Source organism: Bactrocera neohumeralis, chromosome 2 (genome assembly GCF_024586455.1).
Source record: "Bactrocera neohumeralis isolate Rockhampton chromosome 2, APGP_CSIRO_Bneo_wtdbg2-racon-allhic-juicebox.fasta_v2, whole genome shotgun sequence".
Classification (NCBI taxonomy): Eukaryota; Metazoa; Arthropoda; class Insecta; order Diptera; family Tephritidae; genus Bactrocera; species Bactrocera neohumeralis.
The window spans coordinates 36,849,868-36,856,486 of record NC_065919.1 but is presented as its reverse complement, the minus strand read 5'-3'; the positions used below and the strand labels follow the sequence as shown (position 1 = coordinate 36,856,486).

General features: G+C 35.7%; 1 long non-coding RNA gene across 1 annotated transcript; it reads left to right on the top strand.

The window, feature by feature from the left end:
* Window positions 1-674: 674 nt before the first annotated feature.
* LOC126762392 (uncharacterized) lies at window positions 675-2,746 on the top strand. The gene is made up of 3 exons (XR_007667452.1): window positions 675-759; window positions 1,863-2,306; window positions 2,382-2,746. It is a non-coding gene; the product is annotated as an uncharacterized LOC126762392 (long non-coding RNA).
* Window positions 2,747-6,619: the final 3,873 nt, after the last annotated feature.

Below are 6,619 nucleotides of genomic sequence, written 5' to 3'. Positions count from 1 at the left end.
CATGTACACAGATCTTTAGTCTCTGAAATCACTCTACATAGTAGAACCCTTGCATGCCGCAAAGCGTTAGGAGGGTTGCTCGGAAATTGCAAATTGTTCGCGGGTCTGAGTGTCGTTGCTCATACATACATAAACAAATAAAACACACCGCGCCTCTTTCCACTCAGCCAACCTCACAACACTCAATTTCATGAATATGCGAGAAAGAGCAATCAATATCGTCTCTACCTTGTCGCACACTGCCTTGCAAGGGGTTGGTTAGCTGGTTGGTCCGTTGGTTGTGTTTTAATTCCAACATTCAAAGCGGTTGCCACATTGAGCGACTCACTCCTTCGTTTTCCGTTATCTTCTACGTATATATGTACATCCTCCATTCTCCAACAGCAAGTGCTCTGCAACCGCATCAACACTTTTCAGGATTTAATTGTTGCTACAGAAAATATCAAATCATCTGTTTTTCTTACATTTTGTTAGTAAGACTTCAGTGCTAAATCTACCCCCATACCACTACACTTACACTCTCTATTGGTTAAATTCTTAAGGATACGCAATTGCTGTTTCATTTCCAGTTCGTCCCATATACATAGAATATATGTATTGTACTTTGAAACGTTTGGCGAAACAACTATCGGAATGGGAGCCATTGACTTGGCGGCACCAGTCAGCCAGTCATGCAGCTAGCGAATCAATCAATTCGCATACAAAGGTCAAGTGTGACACTATTAAATTATACACAAAAGATAGTTTGAACATTCCGTGGTAAGCGGTATTCGCAAGTGGTCAGAGGGGATGTTCAGGGGCATATCGAAAGGAATTAAATCAAATTGTGAAACATTTCTATTAACACAAGAAATGTTGAACTCGTGCTGAGTAGAATAGTTATGCCTGAAATCTATGAATTATATCAAAAGGTTTAGCTAGTTTCTAGAAATTAGTAGCAATATACAAATTCAAATCCTTTGTAAGCTCGAGAAGTAAACAATAATACTAATTGAACAGGTGATGATACTAATCTCAAGATATTGATCATTAGAATATTGACCATTTCAAATTCCCACATCGTTAAAGTTATTCCTTTCGGTTGTGTGATGTATCTATAGTAACGGGTAAATAATAAACCATGATTACGGACGTTATGCCTGTTGTACACTCTCATGCTCTGAATCGAAGTATTCTTCTAAATTGAGTACTTTGTAAGCTCGAGAAGTAATCAATAATACTTCAAAGTTTTTGATCAGATCTAATGTTTGTTTTTCAATGTGATGTCATCACATTTTGAAAAGATAAAGCTTCTCTTCTAATCCTACTTGAATTTCTTACCCTCTACGCAAAAAAGGAGATGAGTCTATATCAATACATATGTATATATACATATGTTAAGGTTCATAACCTTTTATTGAGATACTGACTCACTTTTGGTCAAAAAGTATCTGTAATTTATAATTGTTTGAGATAAATGTATATTTAGAAATAGAACTTTTATGTAGTACTCGTGACAATTGAATTAGATCCCATTGAAGAAAGATTTTGTATGGCTATCTTATTCCATTTAATATGAGGTGGATTCAGAAACATAGAAATAACTAAACTTTTGAATGTTTTTTTTTAGAAATCAATGTAAATTTAGTTGCCAACTTTGACAAGTATAAGACCGTCTTGTATCTTTTTAAGCCTTTTTCAATTACAAAAGAAACATTTTCTTCATTTTGAACTATCAGCACTTATATTTTTAGAAACCTTCTCTAAATTCGTTAGTACATACCCATTTATAAAAATAGTCTATAAATCAATTTTAAAAGCAATTCAATTACGATTCTTGTAATACAAATTTTGCAGATTGTTTCGTTTTCATTTTGTATTAGCTAACTCTCCATCATAAGGAAATGGAAGTGGAAATGAAACAAGGACAACAGCGCGCTCATTAAGAGCATGTTTCACCTCTTCATACAAGCAGAAGCACAACCCCAAAGTATCACTCCCTAAGAGCCCTCGAGCTAAAACACTCTTTCTCTCTCGATTTCCGCTCTACCGAGAGTCGGAAATTCCAATTGGAATATTTCGTCTTACTCCAGAGCGTTGAATAAACGAAGCAATCGACAAACCATTGAGTCGGTGAGAAATAAAATAACAACGCTTCGAGAGCAATATGCCTCAAATAGCTGTTCTACTGAGTACGGTAGGCGTGTCTATTGGTAAAATTTTGCAACTCACAGAACCATCCAATCAGCTCTAACGCCTGACTTGGCTCGGAGAAAAGCTTCTGGAATGCACAGCTATAGAGAGGAGAGAGGTTGCACCTTTTTTCTGTAAGAATAACGCGACACTCATACCAATTGTATATTTGTTATCTTCTTCTCTTTGTCCACTTCCTATTTTGATAGTGGGATGCAAACACTGAGGGTGGCAGCCGCAAATGCGAATGGGCATACCGCTGAAAAAGATGACAAAAGCAGCCCAACAAAGTTACCGCAGCAGTACCAACAGCATCATCTCATGGTGCACCGGGGGTTCAAGTGGAGGCGATCGGAGGAAAAATGCGTAGAAATTCATGCGCAATTACATTTATCCTGTTTAGGATATTGCTTTGGTAAGTGCGTTTCAGAGTGCAACATTCGAAGGTGTTGGTGTACTCGTATCCAAGTTTGTTAGACAGGTGGGTTTTGGGGGAAGAAAACCACAGTATTTAAGCATTATTGGGTGTATATGGTGTAAGGAAAATGGAAGTGATGTTCTGAACACAGATGTAATAATAATACAACAGCAGCACTCCCTAAAACGTCTTTTAATTACTTATTCTATCAAATCTACTGTAAACCATTTTCAGTAGATTTATGTAAGTCAAACATACCTATTTACTTTTGTATATTCATATAAACATATACTAGTATATGTATCCAAATTTCTGCTTTGCCAAAATCAACCGCACAAAAGCAGTTTTCCTATCAAAGTTGTACAATGTACCAAAACTAGTAGTAAAGTAGTATACAATTTCTTTATTCAAAAGTTTTATTCTTATATTATTTATCAAAAGGATAAGCACATATGTATGTATGTATGTATATGTAAATACTAACAATTATCATACTTTCTCTTTTTGCCAGCGCCTGCTTTCCAATCCGAAATGTTTCCCAGTTTTTATTCATCTATCCCATACTTCCTTCGTTTATTCGCTTCAGCTTGCGACAATACTTTAACTCGTCGTCGGAAATAACAGGTTCCACTTTAGAGATATGCGCTGCGTTCTCCTTTGTAATTCTAAAAATTCCCTACGAGCATACTCAACATACACATATACATACATATGTATGTATACCCTACCCTCATATCTTAACGAAATCAATTCAATTTGATTTTGTAAATTTTCTTGTCTTCGAAGTTGCTTTCTCCAATTCGCTGAGGGAATGACGCTGTCAAGTTGCAAAGCTTGCATTATTTATATCGATGCTTCACATCGACTACCCTGTTTTATGCTACAGTTAGTTCACTTTGTTATTGCGATTTGGCTCGAGTGTAGGAAATGGTGTGGTTGTACTCATAAGTATTCAACAGATTCGTATTTGCATTTATCCGAAGTGTCAGCACTCAATTCACCATAAATAACATCACAGAGGATAGGTAGCACATACATGTACATATACACATTCATTCATAAGTGCATGAGGAAAAGCTTCGTCGCAAAGTGTGCAGGTTTCGAGATGACCTCTTTTAACAAATGTTATGCAGATATCGTTGGGCATCCATACTATTGGTGTTTAAATTAAATTTGAAAAGTTATCAATTTATTTTCCACTAGCAGCTAGAGGGGCTTATAAATTCTTAAAGATCGCATACATCTTTTTTAAGGACAATCTACATATACAAAATCTAGCTCCCACACAACGTCCATCTTATCTTGAACATATCTGCATATACATACATACATATGTATGTACATACATACATAATATTCTTAAATATTATATATTGTAACAGCATGTACTTATTAGTATGGTAGTCATTCCTTTTGTATGTATGTATGTATGTACAAGAAACATGTACAGAAAAGTCGAAATGAATATGTGTACATACTAAACATACATATGTATGTATGTAACTACATATGACTTTGTAGTTATGTACCTCACCTTGTATGTTACTTTTGAGTGAGTGGTTAATAGTGTCAGTTTCAGTGGTCAATGGATCTAACAACAACCGGCAGATGCAGCGATTTTACAGTAAATTATTTGACAATAAAAGTGAACAACGAGAAGACAAAATAGCTACAATTAATGTCAAATAAGAACATCGAAGAAAAAAAACAAGATATGCCCGCATATCTGAATGTATACATTCATATACGAGTATTCAGCAGCAAGAGGATACACCCGCCAATAAAAGCAACAACATTAGCAACGGGGTAGCAGTGATTGGCAAACGCATATACCTAAATGACGTATGACCACTCGGGGAGTAGCAACTTTCATCGTCGCCACTTTAGCTTGTGGCTGGCTGTTCATGCGAATTGCACTACTCGAGACAAAATAAGTGGAAATAAGCAACACACTCATCGCACATACATATGTATGTAAGTAGAGGAATGCATCCACAGTTTTAGCAAAATTTGTACTTAGATTTGCTTGTATTATTTTTGCCTCTGTGCCAATGGCCGGTGGCAGCATTTAGTAGTTTTCTTTGGTAGTTTAGGCGCACACACACTTAGCTGTGGTTGTGAGCTTCAGCATTAGTTTAATGGTATTCTAGCTGTATTCCATATTGCTTTTCTTTTTGTTGTTTTTTCTTTTTTACTGTTTGACTATCCTTATATCGCACTAAAATGGCAGCGGAAAGCTGCAACGTTGCTGTTGCACAATTTCCACATTACGCTTCCATGTTTTCTGGTTTGCTGTCTACTTTTATTTCTTTGCTGTTTTAGTTCATAACTTTTGGTCGACTTAACTTCAATTAGTTAGCAATTTGCGAATTTTGGATCATCTAGTATATTCAACAGGTCAACTGAAAAGTCCCCGGCCTACCATTGTAAAACACTTCTTTTGGCAAAATTCATCTTCTTATTGAACATAGTTCCCTTTAAGGGTGATACACTGATTATAGCGACCGTCCAACTTTTCGATATCATTTTTGTAGTCCGATTTGTCGTTTATTTCAAAATATGCGTCAATTCCGGCGATCCTTTCTTTCTTCCCAGCGAGCATTCTTTTGAGATTTGAAAACAGGAAATAGGCGCTGGGGCCAGATCTGGGGAACACGGTGGATGCGAAGGCAATTCGAAGCCCAATTAATGAATTTTTGCCATTGTTTTCACAGACGGAGTATTGTCTTGGTGAAACAGCAATTTCTCTTTCTTCAAAGGCGGCCGTTTTCGGCGTTTTAGTCCTTCAAACGCACCAATAAGGCTATGTAATAATTGCTATTGATGGTCCTTCATTTTTGAAGATATACAGCTTTTTATGAACACGCGAAATTCCTGTTTATGCATTTTTTTACAATAACAAAATGATATAACTCACATACCTATGATCCGACAGCTGTCAAACGTATACACAGGCCTTTTGAAGGTTGGGGCTAAATAAAAATCATATCAATTAAATTATAGTAGCGCCATCTATGTAATGGGCCAGGGACTCGTCTATTGACCTGTTACATATGTATGTACGAGCGCATTTTTTTTTTGCATAAAAATTAAGGTCGGTTGCCTTTTATAGAAAATGCATCAATATAGTTTATGACTTAACCCTTCCCATTATTTTTCAGACTATTAATTTATTATTTTCTTTCATTAAATAGATAACAATGTTTACTCATTAGGAAAAAAAGAAAAAGTCGTGACATGGTCCCCTATTTTTAATTCTAATTAAATTTTTTGGTTTGTTTGAATATATAGTACCACCCGCTGATTTCTTATAAAAAATATTTACTAAAATAAAGTTTTTATTAGAAATATTTAACAGGATATTTTAATATTTTGTTGATTCGCCTTTTGCTTTTGTTACTGCTTCAATTCGAGCGATATTCCACTTTGCAAAACTGATTCCACGATGATTTTTACAATTAGTATGCATTTTTTGGATTCCTTTTCGAAATCTCCTGCTCTAATATTCTCCAAAGATTTTCTATAAGATTTAAATCGGGACTATTTCCCGGCCAAGAAAGTTTTGGAATCTCATGCTGTACTAAAAAATCTGTTACCAAAAAACTGGGAAATGTGGAAAAAATGCAATTTTATATAATAATACCTTAGTTTTTTGTCTCTGTGACATGGAGCAGAATCGTCTTGGAAAAATAACTTTTTTCAGTATGAAAAGTGGTTTTCCATTGACGGCACCAAACTACAAAATTTTTAAATATTTTTCCACGTTTACTGTTCCGTCAACCAGCTCTGCATTTCCAGTTCCGTAAAAAGACAAAATATTACCGCTGGACAAAGTTTCACATTTCGTACGGTACAATTATCTGCATACCGTTCTTCACTTCGGCGCTTCACATACTGCTGACCTTGAAGCTGGAAAAGCATGATTTTGCTTTCATTCGAAAACATGACATTTCTCCATTCTTCCGCAGTCCACTTCCGGTATTAGCGGTTTTTTTTTGCTGATTTATGGAACGCTATATCATATTCTTG